The sequence below is a fragment of the Schistocerca piceifrons genome, chromosome 2, assembly GCF_021461385.2.
Source record: "Schistocerca piceifrons isolate TAMUIC-IGC-003096 chromosome 2, iqSchPice1.1, whole genome shotgun sequence".
NCBI classification, from domain to species: domain Eukaryota; kingdom Metazoa; phylum Arthropoda; class Insecta; order Orthoptera; family Acrididae; genus Schistocerca; species Schistocerca piceifrons.
This window is the reverse complement of record NC_060139.1, coordinates 79,536,922-79,556,750: the sequence shown is the minus strand read 5'-3', so window position 1 is coordinate 79,556,750 and position 19,829 is coordinate 79,536,922. Positions and strand designations below refer to the sequence as shown.

At 41.1% G+C, this 19,829-nt stretch overlaps 1 pseudogene; it reads left to right on the top strand.

Moving 5' to 3' along the window:
* The first annotated feature begins 298 nt into the window (after nt 1-298).
* On the top strand, nt 299-416 carry LOC124778883 (annotated as a pseudogene).
* Nucleotides 417-19,829: the final 19,413 nt, after the last annotated feature.

Genomic DNA, 19,829 nt, shown 5'->3' with positions numbered 1-19,829 from the left:
CACGAGAGGTAACACATGATGACGCAGGATGCCTATGACGTACCGTTGCGCCGCCAGAGCTCCCACAATCATTACTAGCAGCTACCTGTAACGTATCACATGTAGTTATACCGCTGTGCCTCTGCAAAACATTGGAAGAACGAGACAGCACCCCAGAGAACAGCCGTACTAGCCGATGGTTATTGGGATAGTGCAGAACCACGATTTGTAACTGAAGATAATATGATGACATTCATGAGCAGCCCATGCTTCCCGGTCACGACGCCACTCCAAATGAAGCCGACTGTATTGTGGTGTTGGCAACGGCCTTGCCACAGTGGATACACCGGTTCCCGTCAGATCACCGAATTCAAGCGCTGTCGGGCGTGGCCAGCAGTTGGATGGGTGACCATCCGGGCCGCCATGCGCTGTTGTCATTTCTCGGGTTGCACTCAGCCTCGAGATGCCAATTGAGGAGCTACACGACCAAACAGTAGCGGCTCCGGTCAAAGAAAACCATCATAACGACCGGGAGAGCGGTGTGCTGACCACACGCCCCTCCTATATGCGTCCTCGACTGAGGATGACACGGCGGTCGGATGGTCCCGATGGGCCACTTGCGGCCTGAAGACGGAGTGCTTTTTTTGTGTTGTGGTTTTAACGGCAGCCTCCCTCCTCCGAACGGTAATTCCCTAGTACGCTACTCCTAGTTTTTGACCAATGGTACAGGATCTCACAGAATATTATTTGCTCTAGGATGTCAGGCACGAGCGTGCAATGGTTACGATAAGCGTAGTGCACAATATCGGGACCGTCCCATGGTGGTCAGATGTAACCGATCCCTACCTCGGGTTCCCATGAAGTCCAACATCGGGCTACTGTCATGTCCGAATGCTTCACAAATCTGGATGTTGCACGATTCGACCAGGTGCTCGAATGGAGACCCACAGGGAGGCGCATTTCTAACACTGTCGGGCACTGATAACGCTGCCTCACACGAGTTCGCAGCATCTCCGTACGCTTAGCATGGATCGCTCAACATCTGGCTTTGTTCCAAGCCCCTTGTATCCCCTACCAGGACTGGTGACAACACAGGGAACTGCTTTGCAAAAACAGACATAATGTCTTATGGGTTAACAGCAATCAGTGATTTTATAGTGTTTTTTAAAATTCGTCTTGGTTGCAAAATTTTTTTTTTATTTTTTTTTTATTCATATGACCGGTTTCGGTTCATTCAGAACCATCTTCAGATCTGATATTTCAGTTACAGGAGTAACCCGTCCAAATCCAGCAACTTACACATGTAGACGTAGCATGATATTTCAGTTACAGGAGTAACCCGTCCAAATCCAGCAACTTACACATGTAGACGTAGCATGTGTGAGTTGCTGGATTTGGACGGGTTACTCCTGTAACTGAAATATCAGGTATGAAGATGGTTCTGAATGAACCGAAACCGATCATATGAATAAAAAAAAAGTGCAACCAAGACGGATTTTAAATAACAGGGAACTGCAACTCATTTAAATATCTGCCTACTGTGTGTAGCCCCCCCCCCCCAAAAAAAAATGATAGTGTGGCATTTTTGGCCATGAGGGCCCATCCGGGGAAGTTCGGCCGCCGGGTTGCAAGTCTCATTTCAGATGACACCACATTGGGCGACTTACGCGTCAGAGATGACGAGGACAACACAATACCCAGTCCACGAGCGGAGAAAATCTCCAAACTGGCCAGGAGTCGAAACCGGACCCACTGCACGGCAGACAGACACGTCACCACTCAGCTAAGCAGGCGGACTGTGGGTACGAAGTTACAGTGACATCCAGCCATGTCCTTTGGTTACTTCACTTTTTTTTCAAGCAGAATATAAATAAATGTATTAATTATTTGTATTCACTTTCCGCAAAACCTCGTCTACCACATGAAGTGACCACGAATTCTTAGGAATTTTGTTTATAATTTTATACTTATCTCTTATCCCTTGCTTTAAGGAAGTCTAATAATTTTATAAATATATAAACAGGTTTCATAGTTCAAAGAACGTGGAACTAATCGCGACGAGTTGTAATCAAAAATTTTAAATTCTAGCCTTTTGTCATGTCCTCTTCAACTGTGCAGCAGTCGCAGTTCGGAGAGAATATTGACTATAACAGGCGTTCTGTTTTTTTGGTAACTGCAGAGCCAGCTCTTAACCTGTTAATGGTGACCATCTCCTTCCTCCTAAAAAGCCATTCGATATGGGATATGTGTTGCTGGGTAGCCCAGTAGCAAGTTGTTTTGAAAGCAATACTCTTATTTCACGACGTTGGCCATTCTGCCTCTGCCTTAAATTAAAACCGTCGATAGCAATCACAGTGCGGGAGGAATACTAAAGTGTGTGCGAGTTTTTTCCGGTTTTTGGCACGTTGATCGACCTGTACTACCTCTGTGGGACACAAATAAGTGTAATGCGTTCTGAAAATCATTAGATTCTGCCATTCAACAGCGACAGCATTCGCGTACTCATTGCACTCCGAAGCGTATACACTCTGTGGACATTGGAAAGTGCAGCCCAATCCATTAGTTAAATGTGCAGGCAGTCCATGCCAAACCACTCCAGTTCTCCACCTTCAAAAATGCACGATAGGAAGAGTAGAGTTTGACGTAAGCAGAAGGGTGTAGGGTTCCTTACAATCATGCAGAGAAAGTGGCAGATATCCCATCTTGTGGTGACATCTGAGACTTGTGCCCTCTCGTCACAATGCCTGCCGCTTATCTACTCATGGCTTTCATTGTCTAATAAGAGTCACAGCAGTGTGATCAGTGTACACTCACTCTGCTCCATTCGAGCTCACTCATGAGCTAACGACACTCCACTTGATGCCGACGAGCCACGCTGTCAGTTCTTTGATCTTGTCCACCTAGTTTAACGGCTCTTCAACGAATTAGCTTGGTGTTAACGTCTTTAGAATTGCAGTATTCTCCAGAAGTCTTCTATAGAGTCCGCTGTAAAGCATGAAACACGCGCTTAGAAGAGAACTTTCTACTTGAACACTGGATTTTCTAGGTTTCGTGTGAGCTGACCTGTCTGCATTCTTCATTTTTGCCTACTATTCGTACATTGCTGGACAAGCGTATAGCTCTGGTGGATCGGTGCTAGCGGTGGTAGGGCTAACAAGAAGTGACTGAGACGAGTATCAGGAATGTATCAGTACACTGAAACTCAAGTAGGAATGAATATCCGTCATACGCTACCACTGTTAGATCAGTTTACAGACTTTTCTTTTAATGTATTTGCAGATAGTGTGTAACACCATAGCTCTAATACTCTACGGATTTATTTTGCTTTTGTTTCTTTTAATGTTACATTGCTGTGCTTCTGTAAATGTGTGTGATTGAATCGATAACATAAAATTGTATACTGCTTTCTTTATACAAACTTTGATGTCATGGTTTGGTTCTATGCTGTGTAGCATATCTTTCATTTAAGCTCTTTGTCCCATTTGGAAGGAACAAAACTTACTGTATATAATTGTAATTTTGTGTGAATAATTTTTTGTAGAGATGTCAATATGTGTAAATGTTTTGTTTTATTTAATGTATTTGGTTGCTGTTATGTAAACTGCTGATCCTCACTTAGGGTTCCTAGTTAGTTTGTATGTAAAAGGTGTTGTGGTTCCCCTCGGGAACGGAACTGTGTAGCGCGCGCAAATTGTGGTTGGCCTAGGTGGAAAAGGTGGAACTGATAGTCAGTCGGGGACGAGCCACCAGTCGGGGACAAGCTACGAGTCCGTGCACTGCCATGTAAAAGATGCATATTGTGCTGGTTCCGAGAGAGGCTTTTCCTGCTTCTTTCCAAGGCCTCGGATGGATGGATAAATAGCTGGAACTATTCTGGAATTTGCATTTATCATCGCCACCAAGAAATGACAGAGTCCAGCAATTCTGCCTGCAATTCCACCTACCAACATGCAGTTGCCACCACATTGCGCAATCATTGCATTGGAATGCTATAATGATGTACAGTGAAGGATCAGCTTAATGGATGTGTTTGTGTGTTCAAATATAAGGTAATTTATATCTGAATTTATATACCAACCTTGATTTTTCTCCTCATCATAACACCTCTCAGATTCCTCTCCGTTTGAACTAAAGTGATTTCCGAGTGTCCTTACTGAAAGAAATTAAAGCCTAGAGTTTTCCTAATTGATGCCTCTTGAACATAGTAAAAAGAAAGTTAATGTGGCAAGAGAGTGAGTTAAAGTAAATGTTGTTTGCTGAAAATAATTTTCCTATTAAAACTGCTTATTAAAGTGCTGTTGCCAACCGCAAAATTAAAAGTTCTTAAGACTGAGGCTTCTAAAGTTTTGGTTAGCAAATGATCACCTTGATATCTGCAGTAAATTCAAAAAGGTGAGTCAGTTTCTTGCAATTTTGCCAACATTGTGTTTCACTGCAGTAAAAGTGGAAAACTGCAGTTGTGAAACGTTATATACTCATGTTTGTTAAGTGTATGTTTCTCTTGTGTATAGGAAGTGCATATTAATAACATAACAGGATTCACAGTTTGTCTATTGTATTAATGCTGGGTAATTAGTAACAGAAAGACCACTAATTATAAAAAACCATAATTTCTTTAAAGCCTGAAAGTAATAGGGTGTTTCGGTATCTCTTATAATTTTGCAAATAGTTTCTGCTGCTCTAACTGTTGGTTTCAATCTTACCGTAAACATATGTATGTGTCAGAGTTCATTGCACTCGCGTGTGACAAAGTATAGGTTGTGTTTATTCGTTAAAATTACTAATAACTATTTTCTTAAACGAGAATGTTAATCATTCTCTTGCCTAGTTAGGCTGGCGACCGCTTTCTTTATCAGTTGAACAGTACAGATAGGCAAAATCTTGTTTGTTACTGTTCGAATATTTACGTACTGCTGACTTTCATTTCCGATAAGCCACCTCCGTTAGGTACAACACGGTCAACTTAACAGAATTCCTCTCAGAGGGTAACACTGCTCTGCTGCTTTATACCATAATTGCTTTAACAAAATAGTTTTACTTCACAACTTGTTTCCGGCTTTAAGGTTACGGTACAGCAGTAGCAAAGAGGTACTGTTATAAGTGTGAAAAATGACTGCTTATTTACATATGAACAATCTTCACTAACATTCGAAGTTTTTATACGAGGGTTATTCGGAAAGTAAGGAACGATCGGTCGCGAAATGGAAACCACAATGAAAATCCGATGAAGTTTTGCACAGGTGTGTTGGGCAGTGTCTCTAGTATGCCAGTCGATCGCATTACGTCGTTCTTCTTAGTTCTGAACACCCAGGGAGCACATAAAGATACCTAGAACAATAGAGTCTCCCGCCAAATACGAGGAGAAATTTCGCCAGAAGCTATGCAGCCAACATTACATGACTGTCATGCGTTTTCTTCTTCAAGACAATTCTCAGCCGAATTCTGCAGGGGCAGTGAAGATGCCCCTGCATCGTTTTCAACTGGAAATGTTTGATTACCCACAATACAGCATGTAATTGTCTCCCTCTGAGTTTCATCTCTGCTGACGTCAACCGCTGCCTACGAAGACAACATTTTGGCACAGACAAACGAGCTGTAGGTCAGAATAGAAAACTGGCAGAAAGCGTTGGCGGCTGCCTTCTATAACGAGGGTATTGGAAAGTTGGTACAACGCTACGACAGACGTCTAAATCGGATCGGCGACTATGGAGATAAGTAGCTGGAAGTTGTTGCTAACTGTTGCAAACAAAACAGTTTTGATTTTCACTGTGGTTTCCATTTCGCGACCTATCGTTCCTTACTTTCCGAGTAGCCCTCGTATGAGTCAAATGCGAGCAAATGACGAAATGATTCTTCTTTTCTAATATCAGTCAATCTAGACTGCATTATTTTAGCTACTCTTACGTGTTCGTTCAGTAACTGGTTTAATTCATTGCTGCAGGGTTTCCAGGCACTCGATTAGCACTGAACGATTTCGTCATCATCTACAGCTTTCCTGGCTAAAAGCAGAGCATGCATGATAATTGTCAACCTCTCCCCGTATTGTGCTTTCCTCTTCGGTTTCGCATGGTTATCACTTTGACCCCGACATTGCCCATTACTTGCTACAGTCCTCTTCCTCGTTCTCTCTTTTGCTTTACCGCCCCTTCACTTCCTTACCGGAATTAGCACCATCTTCTCAAGATGTGGCCTAGCCATTTTTTCTTCTTTTTGCTTATCATGACTAAGACGTTTCTGTTCTTAACTCATGTCAACACCTCCTCCTTCCTCACTCTAACTCACACCATCTATTTTTCTCCATGCGCACACTTCCAGTGTCTCCAAACTTCTATTCCCATATTTTTAGAACATTCACGTACCTGCCGGTGTTAGGCTATGGTCCCGTATATAAAATTTGGCCAATCTTTTCCGCAGTATTGTATTATGTATTCTACAGAGAAATTATCTCTTTTTGTTAAACGCCTCCTTAGCTGTCCGTATTTTCGATTTCATGTCTGTGTCATAGTGTAGGTCTTTTATGATACACTCTAAGACAAAAAACTACGCACCACAAAAGAGTTATCCGAATCGGACGGGAATCGATAGATGTGATTTAAATGTGCAGACACAATGACTACAATTTCATAAAAACTGGATAATCTATTCAGGAGGAGGAGGTTCACAAACTGACCAAGTCAATAAGACGTAGGTCCAAAATGGTTCAAATGGCTCTGAGCACTATGGGACTTAACATCTATGGTCATCAGTCCCCTAGAACTTAGAACTACTTAAACCTAACCTAACCTAAGGACAGCACACAACACCCAGCCATCACGAGGCAGAGAACGTAGCTCCACCTCTGGCCCTTATGCAAGGGGTTATTCGGCTCGGCATTGGCTGACAAAGTTGATAGATGTCCTCCTGAGGGATATCGTATCAAATTCTGTCCAACTGGAGCGTTAGATCGTTTATTTTCATAGCAGGACCCCTTTGGTTGTCATCCGCGACACCCTTACAGTACAGCGCCACTTCGACGATATTCTACGCTCCATTTTGTTGCCCTTCATGGTAAGCCATCCTGAGCTCACATTTCAGGGAGATAATGTCCGCCTGCACGTAACTGGAGTTTCTACCACTTGCGTTCTTGTTTGCCAAACGCTACCTTGGCCAGCAGCGTCGCCGAAAATCTCCCAATTCAGAAAGTTTGGAGCATTATGGGCAGGTCCATCAAACCACCTCAAAGTTTTGACGATCTAAGCGCCAATTGGACACACATTGGCACGACGTCCCTCAGGAAGACAGTCAACTACTCTATCAGTCGGTGCCAAGCCGAATAATAGCTTGCATAAAAGCCAGAGGTGGACCAACGCCTTATTGATTTGCTCACTTTGTGAAGCTCTTTCTCTTGAAGAACTCATCCAATGTTTCTAAAACTGTAATCATTTGTTTGTCTGTACATGTACGTCCTTCTACCGATTTCCATTCCTTTCGGATAATTTCTTCAAGGCGTGTCGTTTTCTTTGTGGCATTAATTAAGCGAAGAATTCAGAAATAAAGCTAATGAGATACATTTTACAGAAGTTAATTTGAATCTAGGTCTAAATGAAAAATTAGTGCCGGCGGATGTGGCCAAGCAGTTCCAGGCGCTTCAGTCTGGAACCGCGCGACCGCTACGGTCGCAGGTTCGAATCCTGCCTCAGGCATGGATGTGTGTGATGTACTTAGGTTAGTTAGGTTTAAATAATTCTAAGTTCTATGGGACTGATGACCTCAGATGTTAAGTCCCATAGTGCTCAGAGTCATTTGAACCATTTTTGAGAAATAAGTAACGGCATTATCTACCTCCCTTCAACGACTGGTAATGAATAAGAATTTTAGACGTTTAAACGGAATGAAATGTTTAGAAATAATCTGGCTGCTTGTAACTTTTAAGATGTGTAGATTTCAAGACCTTATGAATTAGAACTCTTCGAGTGAGCGAGGATAGTAACAATATACTGAACAGCCAAGATTTCTAGGTCTGTTTCTAGTTCTGATCTGAGTGGATCATTCTTCTGTAAAGGAAACAGTCGATTACCTTCCTCACCGCTCCCCAGTCTGAACTTCTGAGCTGTAATGATCTCGTTGTCGAAGGAACGTTAAAACATCATCTTCCTTCCTTCTACGTGGGTTGTATTTTCCTGGTTTTGTTACCAAGTAACGCCACCGTTCATTCTAAATACAGTATCGAGAGTAAAAGCACTTGATATTAAAGTTTATGTATGAGTAATTTGTTATACAGAATTACTGTGTGAAGAATATCCGTCGTGCTGCAAATTCTTTCTAAGTCACAAGTGACACAATCATTACTTCCTTAACCTATAATACACCTCGATCCAGTAATAAGGTTTCTCACAATGGTTAGTGTTATCATTACTTAATTTGAACTCCTAGAATTTGTTGTCTAGAATTGAGCATTAGCAATCTGAGACTAGTCCTTCAGAGATGTATAAACTATAGCTTTTGTAGTGATTAAGTAGGAGACGTAATCGTACCAGTATCGGTATAAAACAGAGAACTCTGGAATAATAACGAAGGATTTCTGCGTTTGTAAAACGACGAAGTCATTCTGGAAAATCGTTAACAAGTACAAATGATTTTCGCATTGATCCCAAATGTAGTAGATGGTTTCATGCACAATTATTTGCTTGGGGAACGGGTCTTAGATTTCAACTCATGGTATATTTTTATTGCATTCCATCCACTTGTCAATTTTATATTAGGTTACCATTTACTCTGAGGTTCTCGAAAACCACAGACTTCCGTGTCAGCGAGGAACACACAAAGAAGACTCCAATATAAACTTGCGCGTGATTCTGTTTGAGATGTGAAAAACATGTGTATAAGTTCGTAGCGTTTTTCCACAAGTTTAATAAACATAACAGATACACGTAACAGAGACTTCAGTCATGAATAATGTATTCTCCTGCACTAGTTACAACAGTCTGCCAACGCTGGGATAACTTATCGATTCCGCGACTGCGGAAATCAAGTGGTTGTGAGGTGAAGAACTCGTTGAGCCCTGTTCGGAGCGGGTTTTCAACCGGAAACGGAGTTCCTTGAAGACTGTTCGATAGAGAGCGGAAAAGGCGAAAATCTGAGGGCGCAAGATCAGGTGAATTATGTGCGTGCTGAATGACTTCCTAACCCAACTCACGTATGATGTTTTTTGTCAGTCTAGCAGAATGCGCTAGGGTGTTATCGCTGAATAGCATCAATTCAGACAGTCTTCCTGGCCTTTGTTCTTTGATTCTGTCTGCAAGATGTCTCTGTTGTTAAAAATAATAATTAGCAGCGATGGTTGAACCTTAGGGGAGGCAATTCCCAGTGCACCTGATATATAATATTATCTTTTGTGGACGCACGCAGGTCTTTCCACGGGGAGTTGTTGCTTTGTTTGGGATGAACTATTCCTTCATTTCCTAATTTTAGCATAAAGGTACCATTTCTCGTTGCCAGTAATGTTTCAGGACATGAATAGTTGGTGTTGTACACGAGCCAATTCATGACGAGCAAGCAGATATGCAGATACGGCCACCAGCTGATTTTTGTGATTTTGGTTTAGAGAATGCAGTATCCATATATCAGATTACTGAACCTTCCCCATTGTGTGAAAATTTCGCACGATAGTGGTACGTCCACAGCGCATAACATTTGCCAGTTCTCGATTACAGTGACATGGATGATTGTGGATTAATGCGTCTCAATAACCTTCATCAAACACTGAAGCTCTTCCTAAACGTGGAGAGCCACTTATATCAAAACGATCCTCCTTGCCGTGCTCTGTCCAATAACATCAATCCAAAGACTGCGCAAATGTTTCTTGCTGCCTCCGCTGTCACACCTCTATTGGCTCAAACAGAAGAATATGTCGGAAGTATACCGATTTCTACACATGGCACGCCGTTATCTAGCCTCCACAGCTCCACTCACTCTCTGCAAATGACAAAATGACAATACGTAAACTCTATAGCAATAGTGAACTACAAATAAAAAATAACAGCCGCTAAACAAGCCCACACCATCCGGAATTCCACCTTGGAAAGCAAAACCGCTACGAACTTACACTCCAACCTAACTCATAACTGCACGTAAAAAGGCTAGTGCGACTATTTCTAGACTCCTTACCAAGTAATACATGAAACCAGTTCAGAGACTCGGTACTAGGATCGTAGCCCATAACAACAGTGCATCATAAACACTCGACCATCCTAAAGCCTGGGGCTTAAACTAAATGCAAAAAAGACGCAAGTAATCTTAATAGCCCATCAGAAATTAATAAGTTCAGATTTCCGCGAACGGCTACCTCCTATTCTGCTCGACGGTACTCCAATACCATATCAGAAAACAGTGAAGAACTTGGGTGTAACTTTGGATGAGCATCTCAACTGGGCGGAGAATACAGTCGCAGTGTGCCGAAAGACGTCTGCTTGTCTCTATGCTCTCAAAACGTTTCGGAACATATTTCCACAGGACTTGAAACGCCAGCTCGTGCAAGCACTCGTTCTACCGAACCTCCACTATTGTGATGTGATTCAACAAGGCATGAGTAGTGAAAACAAAAGACGGCTAGAGCTAACCATGAATGCCTGTGTGCGTTACACCTGCAACATTCGCCGATATGATCATGTTAGTGCTTCATACTCCGAGCTAAAGTGGCTGCGGCCGGACAAATTGAGTGACTACCACACTCTATGTCTACTCCAACGACTCCTCGTCGCGCAAGCACCCCAGGACCTTGCTTCAGAGATTAAAAACCTGTCATGCCATCATAATCGAAACACGAGGTCACTCTTGTTTGGTATCCTAACTGTGCCCACTCACAAAAAAAAATTTTTGCAAACTCCTTCTCAGTTGCCGCTGTCCGCCTCTGGAACAAACTGCCCCTTAGCTTGCGCAAAATTCAATCTCCTGCTGCTTTTAAGAAGAAGTTGAAGCATTTCCTACTATCATCCTCATAAAGTTCTCCACAAAATTAATGTACCAGGCCAATCCTCTCATCTGTCAAATAGCAAAGCTAGCGTCTCCTATCTTGCTCCTGAGATGCCTTCCCCTTCATCTATCTCTATTAGCCAGGCAATCTTCTTTTCCTTTATATTTCCTTAATTATGTTTCATCATGTCTATTCTTCTCCTCCCTTCACCATGAGTCTCCCTCATACTCCCTGCTGCCAGCACTCCTATCTAAAATTTGTCTCTTCAATAATGTCTAATTATAACAGTACTTATGATCTACGAATATAAACTCTATATGTATGTATTTTTCCAGGTGTACCTTTCTAATTGTTTATTTCACTTTTTGTACTAGATGTAGTTTAACATGCCTACTAAAACGTATGAATGTAAAATAAGTAGAATGCCTGGTTAGATGTAAGAGAGGGCCTGATGGCCCTAATCTTGCCAGGTTAAATAAATCAATAAATAAATAAATAAACAAGATGACGCGGTAGTGGCACATCCCTGTTGAATAAATTTAAAGAACGTGTTTTCGAAGAAGGCTGTGCATCCGTTATGCTGCCGCCACCGCAAACCTCTCACAGGGTCCATGAAAATAAGACAAAAAAAAAATGGCTCAAATGGCTCTGAGCACTATGAGACTTAACATCTGAGATCATCAGTTCCCTAAACTTAGAACAACTTAAAGCTAACTAACCTAAGGACATGACACACATACATATCCGAGGCAGGATTCGAACTTGCGACCGTAGCAGCAGCGCGGTTCCGGACTGAAGCGCCTAGAACCGCACGGTCACAGCAGCCGGCATAAGACAAAAGAGACAATGGTGTGCACAGAAGCATATAGTTATTATTCTGTCACTCAACGCGGCAAAGGATTAGGAACGAAAATCTAGATGGAACCTTCGCCAAGAACAAAAAAATGGTTCAAATGGCTCTGAGCACTATGGGACTTAACTACTGTGATCATCAGTCCCCTAGAACTTAGAACTACTTAAACCTAACTAACCTAAGGACATGACACACATACATATCCGAGGCGGGATTCGAACCTGCGACCGTAGCAGCAGCGCGGTTCCGGACTGAAGCGCCTAGAACCGCACGGTCACAGAGGCCGGCATAAGACAAAAGAGACAATGGTGTGCACGGAAGCATATAGTTATTATTCTGTCACTCAACGCGGCAAAGGATTAGGAACGAAAATCTAGATGGAACCTTCGCCAAGAACAAAAAAATGATTCAAATGGCTCTGAGCACTATGGGACTTAACTACTGTGGTCATCAGTCCCCTAGAACTTAGAACTACTTAAACCTAACTAACCTAAGGACATGACACACATACATATATATCCGAGCCAGGATTCGAACCTGCGACCGTAGCAGCAGCGCGGTTCCGGACTGAAGCGCCTAGAACCGCACGGTCACAGCGGCCGGCATAAGACAAAAGAGACAATGGTGTGCACAGAAGCATATAGTTATTATTCTGTCATTCAATGCGGCAATGGATTAGGAACGAAAAACTAGATGGAACCTTCGCCAAGAACAGCAGAGTGGAATAAGAAATATGTAAGGTGTAACGCGTGTAAGTGCAGACATTGTTACATGTGGGACCTTAAAATGTATGCACATCAGTGTGTTAGCTATTTTTTCTCTGCGTCGAACAGTCTTCCCTCAAACCCGTCACTAACTTTACGACCTGATGTCAGCGTGGGCCGCGAAGTGAACGACGCCTGGCAGTATAGACTAACCGTTTTGCGGCCACGAATCCACACTTCAACACTTGACCTGCTTTCCAGGGAAAAACAGCCATTAACGGCCGGCTTGCACCACCCGTACTTAGAGGTACTGCCAAACATACGACTTACAATAGCTATAATTATTAGTCTGAAAATGTAAATGTTGATGCAGTGTTGTTCAATACATTGTCCTCAGTCACGATTAGAAATATCTGCACTTATAACCGTTACTTCGTGTGTATGTAGATCCAGAAGTAATGACAAGGAACATTTGTTGAACTAGCGCTCTGTTTCTGAGATAAAATCGCTAATATTTTGTTTTTCAGAGGTCACCGTTATCAACTTGATGAAGTCAAAATACTTCACTCGAATATCTGCTCAAAGAAAAATATTTGAAATTTTCGGAATATGAAGTAGCTGGTGGAGAAATGGTGGATTTATTTATTAAACTTTGGTAATACGAATTTAAACAACTATACTCGCCTCTGGACGACAGAAATTATTTTTGTTTACGGTAAAAATTAAGCGAACAGCTCTGAAGTAAAGCTAATGAGGTACAGTTTACAGGAGCTAACTTGCACGCAGTGCTAAATGAGCAATAGATAACAAAATTATCTACTTCCTTTCAAGTACTTGTAATGAATAAGAACATTAGGCGTTTACACGGAATGAAATGTTTAGAAATAATTTGGCTGTTTGTAACGTTTAAGATGTGCGGATTTCAAGGGCTTGTGTACTAGAACTCGTCGAGCGACTGAGGGCCCTTACAATAAACTGAACAGCCAAGACTTCTAGGTCCATTTCTAGTTTCGTTTTGTCAGAATGGTTCTTCTGTAAAGAAAACAGTCGATCCCCTACCACGTCGCTCCCCTGTCTGAGACTGATCCCTTTCTGTCGAGCTCCTTATCGAAAGAACGTTAAAACATCATCTTCCATCCTTGTTTTCCAGAATTTGTTGCGAAGTAACGCCACCCTTCAATGTAAATACAGTGTCGAGAGAAAAGGCGCTTGATATTCAAGCTTATGTACGAGAAATTTGTTATATAGAATTAAGAATTACTGTAAAGATTATATATATATATCACACACACGAAGACACTCAAAGATTGGGAAAATTTTTTGCAAAAGGTAGAAAATTTTCGTTTTAAAACAATTCTATAAAGATTGATACTCGTTTTTAACAAAACACAAATAAATATTTAGTTTATACAGGATATTTTGCTTTAAAGCGAGACTTTACTTCTTATTGTACAAATATTCTGTAATAGGTAACAAAAAAAAGTTTCTGGTCAGAAAAGGAAATACAAGAAAATTTGAGTGACAGAGCTGTTTTAGAATGAGGGACGGACGTATTCGTGAGGAGTCGGATTCAACTCTCTCTCTCTCTCTCTCTCTCTCTCTCTCTCTCTATATATATATATATATATATATATATATATATATATATATATATATATATATGTGTGTGTGCGTGTGTGTGTGTGCGCGCTTCGAGTTCACTGTGGTTTATCATGTGTTTTCACCGAACACCGAAAAACGAGTCCATAGCTCCTTGTTTAAAAATTCTGACAAATAAGCGGGTATTACGCCTCATTACATTTACCACCCGCATCATATCGGTATATATTTTAATACAGGTAAGGCGATAACATTAATAAATATTTCTTAGCAGTCACGATCTTCACACTGCATGGATGGGGAACAGTTTACTATCTGTCAACTGGCCTCGCTTTGCAAAGGACGTAATGTATCAGCTGAGAAACGTTTATCGTGCGAAACGTATTAGTTCCTTTCACCGCTGAATACAGAAGGCAGATGTGAATTCCACTTACCAAGCACTAACCTGTCCAGTTCAAGGCAACTTCATATCACCTACGGACCTGAAAAGACATACTATTCATCTTTGTAAATTCCTTTTACTCGTTGTAGTAATTTAAGGTACAAACATGTGCTACAACATTCTGAATCAGAATGATATTGTTCTACTTGGTGCAGTTCCACGTACAACAATTTATTGAAACGCTGTGAATCAAAATAATAAATAATATTCTGCATACTTAATAGAATGCACAGATGTTCGCTCCATGGAAAACCACATCGAAGGGGTAATGTGAAAGATTCGTGTACCAACGGATTAATGAATCTGAAGTCCGCCCCGATAGCTAGGAGGTCAGCCCGACGGACTGTCATGCCTAGGGGCCCGGGTTCGATACCCGGCTGGGTCGGAGATTTTTCTCTGCCCAGGGACTGGGTGTCGTGTTGCCCTAATCATCATCCTTTCATCCCACATCGACACGCGAATCGCCGAAGTGGCGCCAACTCAAAAGACTTGCACCAGGCGACCGGTCTACCCGATGGGAGGCCCTAGCCACACGACATTTAATTTCAGTGAATTTGAACACCACATAGACTTTTTGAATAATGATGCAGTGGGGTAGGACGCTGCTCCTATAGTGGAACAATTAACAATGACACTGAACAACAAATCTGAAGTGAAAGTGTGTGAACTGCATGACTTTGAGGTAGTTATGTTTATTTCAGTATAAAATGACACACAATCATCATCTTCATAAATATTTAGCTCTAGTTTTCTAAAAAAAGTAATCTACATTTTTGTATAAATAACACACTAACCAAATATGCATCCATGTTCCAGGATTCAGCATAACATATTTTAAGTCAATAATTACTTGAATCATGTTAAGTGTTATGCATTGATAAACTTCAATGCCATTCTGGAAGTTCAAAAGTAAAATATTAAGAAACAGTTATAAGTAGGCTGTTTAGGTTTTTATGTTGGTAACGCCTCGTAGCGCTCTATATTAAAATCACTGACTGTGCTGTGTGAATTGTATGGCTGGTTGGCATTGTTGGAATAGTCGCTATTGTAGTGTTGGGCAGTTTGATGTGAACAGCGCGTAGCGTTGCGGAGTTGGAGGTGAGCCGCCAGCAGTGGTGGATGTGGGGAGAGAAATGGCAAAATTTTGAGAGCGGACGATCTGGACGTGTGTCCATCAGAAAGAGTAAATTTGTAATTTTGGATATCATGAACTGATATATATATATATATATATATATATATATATATATATATATATATATAGGGTGTCCCATCTATCTTGTCCACCCAAAATATCTCTGGAACAATAACAGCTATTGGAAAACGACTTTCACCGGTATCGATGTAGGGCTGGGGCCCATGAATATACATATTTGCAAACATTCTAAAACGAAAGCATATGTGTTTTTTAACACAAACTTATGTTTTTTTAAATGGACCTCCTATATTTTTTCTTCAGCAATCCATAGCATGACATAGCACATATACAATGGCGTTCATTGCATCGCAATATTCCCATTACATTCCGAGATATTGAGACGCGAAGTTGACGCTTGAAACACCCGACATGCGCTGCTAGCGCACGTCCTGAGGCTCAGGCGTGAACCCCATGCTGCCCGTAATCGCAGCAGGATGGCAGCAGACCGTATTATTCGTTTCGGACCTCTTGATAAGTATGGAAGTGTGATTACGCATGTCAAATATGTTGAATTTGGAACATTATTAAGGTAAATACACTGTTTGTTCTCTATCAAAATCTAATCTTTCATTTGCTGACTGTGCTTACCAGTAGTTAGTGCCTTCAGTAGTTAGAATCTTTTATTTAACTGGCAGTAGTGGCGCTCGCTGTATTGCAGTAGTTCGAGTAACGAAGATTTTTGTGAGGTAAGTGATCCATGAAAGGTATAGATTATTGTCAGTCAGGGTCATTCTTTTGTAGGGATTTTTGAAAGTCAGATTGCGTTGCGCTAAAAATATTGTGTGTCAGTTTAGTGTTGATCAGAATAGGTAAAGAGCGAAATGTCTGAGTATGTTCAGTTCTGCTTAGCTGTTTGAAAATCAAATAATGTAAGAGGTTTATCAGCACAGTCATTCGTAAATTTTTCTAAGGGGACGTTTCACAGTGAAGATAATATTACATGAATGAAAATATTTTGTAAGTCCGCTTTGTACCAGAACTATGTAAAGCACAAAAGAAGATATATAAATTAACTGGTCACGAATGTATATAACGGATTGCAAATGTTAAATGTCCATGTGTACTGTATATACAATTACATGATTTTCTTCAGAGATAAATTGAGGAGATGACCGTTTTCGCTTGGCTTGACGTTTATACACATACTCAGGAACATCCCTTATGACAGTCCAGCAGTAAGCTGCTAAAATAACACATCTCCACTTTCCGGCACACCTCATCTCAAATGTGGCAATGGCTTGATGAAATCGCTCCCCATGTTCGTCACTTACTGCACCACAATCTTTGGGGAAGAAGTCAAGATGACTGTGTAAGAAATGCATTTTCAATGACCAAGTTTTTCATAAGATAACAACATGTTATCGACTATCTCCTTGTAATTTACTGCTCATTTGTTCCCTAAGAACTGTAAATAGACTGTCTTAAAACATGTATGCAGGCTTCCAAAAACTATTCTCATGCTGACTGGTTCCTCAGTGAAAAAATGATGGCGTAAGTATAGTAGTCCTTCGTTGTATCTCTGGATGGAATTGTCAATGGCAGAAATATCAGCAGGCGGACAAATAAGTAAAATGTGCTACGAATCAGAGAGTGCAAAATAGAAGTTTGGTTGCTGTAGGGAAAACTGATAAGCTGAATCAAGAGATCAATACGATGAACTTAAAGTTTATAGTGATTTGTGAAATTAAATGGAAGGATTTCAGAGTTTTCTGGCCAATTGATACAGTATAATAACATTAGTATCCATGGTGTATGGGTGATTACGTCGCTACTTGAAAACAAAAAAGTGTTGTAGTCGAGGAGATAGAGTAAGAATTACCATTAGCGTTTAGTGAAATAAATGAGCCGGCAGAGAGGCTTCTATAGTTCTGCAACAGATTTAACCTTGTTGTTGCGAAAATTCTCTTTATAAATTACAAAATAAAATCGTACACGTGAATAAGACAGGAGGAAACAAAATGAATACCTTGTGAACAACGTTATTATAAAAGAGTGGAAACAAAATAGTTGGCAGCAATGCACGCAGAGATCTGCAGTAACAACAGGAATGTAACTACGCAGTTCTCCACCTTGATTGTGTGCACCATCGAAATGGGTATTGCTAAAAAAGTAACTGGCGCAGAAAAGTATTTTATTTATATCTCTCAATCGTATTCCTCATGATGCCGTCCTTTATGGACGAAATAATTAAATATACAAACGTTTTGACATGTAACGAAATGATACGACCCAGTTAACTGCCGTTATATGGTGACAGTCCACCAATTACAAATTTCAAGAAGGCAATCAGAATAGTAATGTAAGCAATTCCATTACGACAAAAGACTTAGGCGACACTATTTCTTATAGTTCTCTGCTTGAGTTACGCACTGGGGTATTTCTAAAGATTTTTAATGAGGAAGATGCAAAGCCCAAAAACTGTGGAATTAAAAATGGTACTATTACATAATTATCATCCGACAGGCTCTATGATCATTGAAGAGGGGTTACCAGTCCACACAACACTGAAGTCTTGAATTCACAGAAACACCAGTATACAGCGAGATTAACAATTTCATTGTTTTGTCTGAGTCACTTTGTTGGTTTTGAAACTTGTCAGGTAACTGTGACATCTATATGTACTGTCAGTTTCCAATTATCAGGTATTTCTCAAGTCACTTGAGTATATGGCTCTGAGCACTATGCGACTTAACTTCTGAGGTCATCAGTCGCCTAGAACTTAGAACTAATTAAACCTAACTATCCTAAGGACATCACACAGATCCATGCCCGAGGCAGGATTCGAACCTGCGACCGTAGCAGCAGCGCGTTTCCGGACTGAAGCGCCCAGAACCGCTCGGTCACAGCGGCCGGCACTTGAGTATAGTTCGTTAGCTTAAGAGAATGAATTTTACGATTATTATTTGGAATATCAACCTCCAATCCAAGAACCTTTGTCGAATGAAGATGTCATCAGAAATGAGAAACATTGATTTACCTTCCACGCAGATTCCACACCATGTTTAATCACCTTCTCCCTGCAATATAGAATATATGGAGACACACAGTATTTCACATAAGAACCGAGTCTCGCTTCAGCAGTCAGTAATAATGAAACGGACGAGTATTAACTGAAAGACTATTGTTGTACCAATTTTATCACTATTAGCAGTATTTTAACGGCATGAGAGAGATTTATGTGAATACAATGCTATGACATTTTTTAATATTTGCAGTAAAATCCTTTGTAAAAATAATGTAGACATCTAGTTGTGAAAGCTAACAATGCCAGCACAGTGCAGCTAAACCTGCATTGCTATTTACAGATCGCATAAGAGACCAGATACTTACCCGTGTCTTCAATGTAGACATGCAGACATACCAGCCATCTCTAGCTCGCTATGGTGGCAAGAAACTACTACAGAACTGTATTTAGGAAGATGATTACGGGTTCAACTTTTCCGAAAATAAAGAAGTTATGATTTGCACCCCTCTGCGGACTATCACTTCTCAAAAACCTTGCTCTGACATCTCCATCCGTTTATGAAATATTAGACGTTATATTAATCAGCCTATTGATATTTACATCCACTGCTTGGGACCAACGTTGTATGGCTCCTTTTCGTGTTACCGTACGGTCGCAGGCTGGTCAGTTTTCTACTCCCATCGCCTAAAACCCTGGAGTATACTGTTCATCGAGTAGCTAACGGGCTACCAACTGTGTCGCATTGAGAAAAACGGACCTGGCACACAATCTCGAAACTTGAATGTTCTCTACTGTCCCCTCATTTCTTTGCAGTGTCAATCCAGAATATTCCTACAGTAAACAAGAAAAAGTTTCCCAATAAAATGTGGCCCATCTTTCTGCCCGCGCATTATACGGTTCAAAGCTACTTTTGACAGAAGCCCCAAACGTAGCGCTGTGTTCCCTTTTCGTCGCCTCGGAATCACTCATGTAATTTCACTAAAAGTTCTTCCTTTCAGATTTAAGATGAAAGATAGGAATAATGTTTCGGATGATACAGCTCTCGTCTCGGAACGACAAAGCCTCGAAATGAGTGTGTGCCACCCTTCAGGAAAACCTTGAGGCGGCAAATCCCCTTGGCGAAGTTCACGCTTGGAAG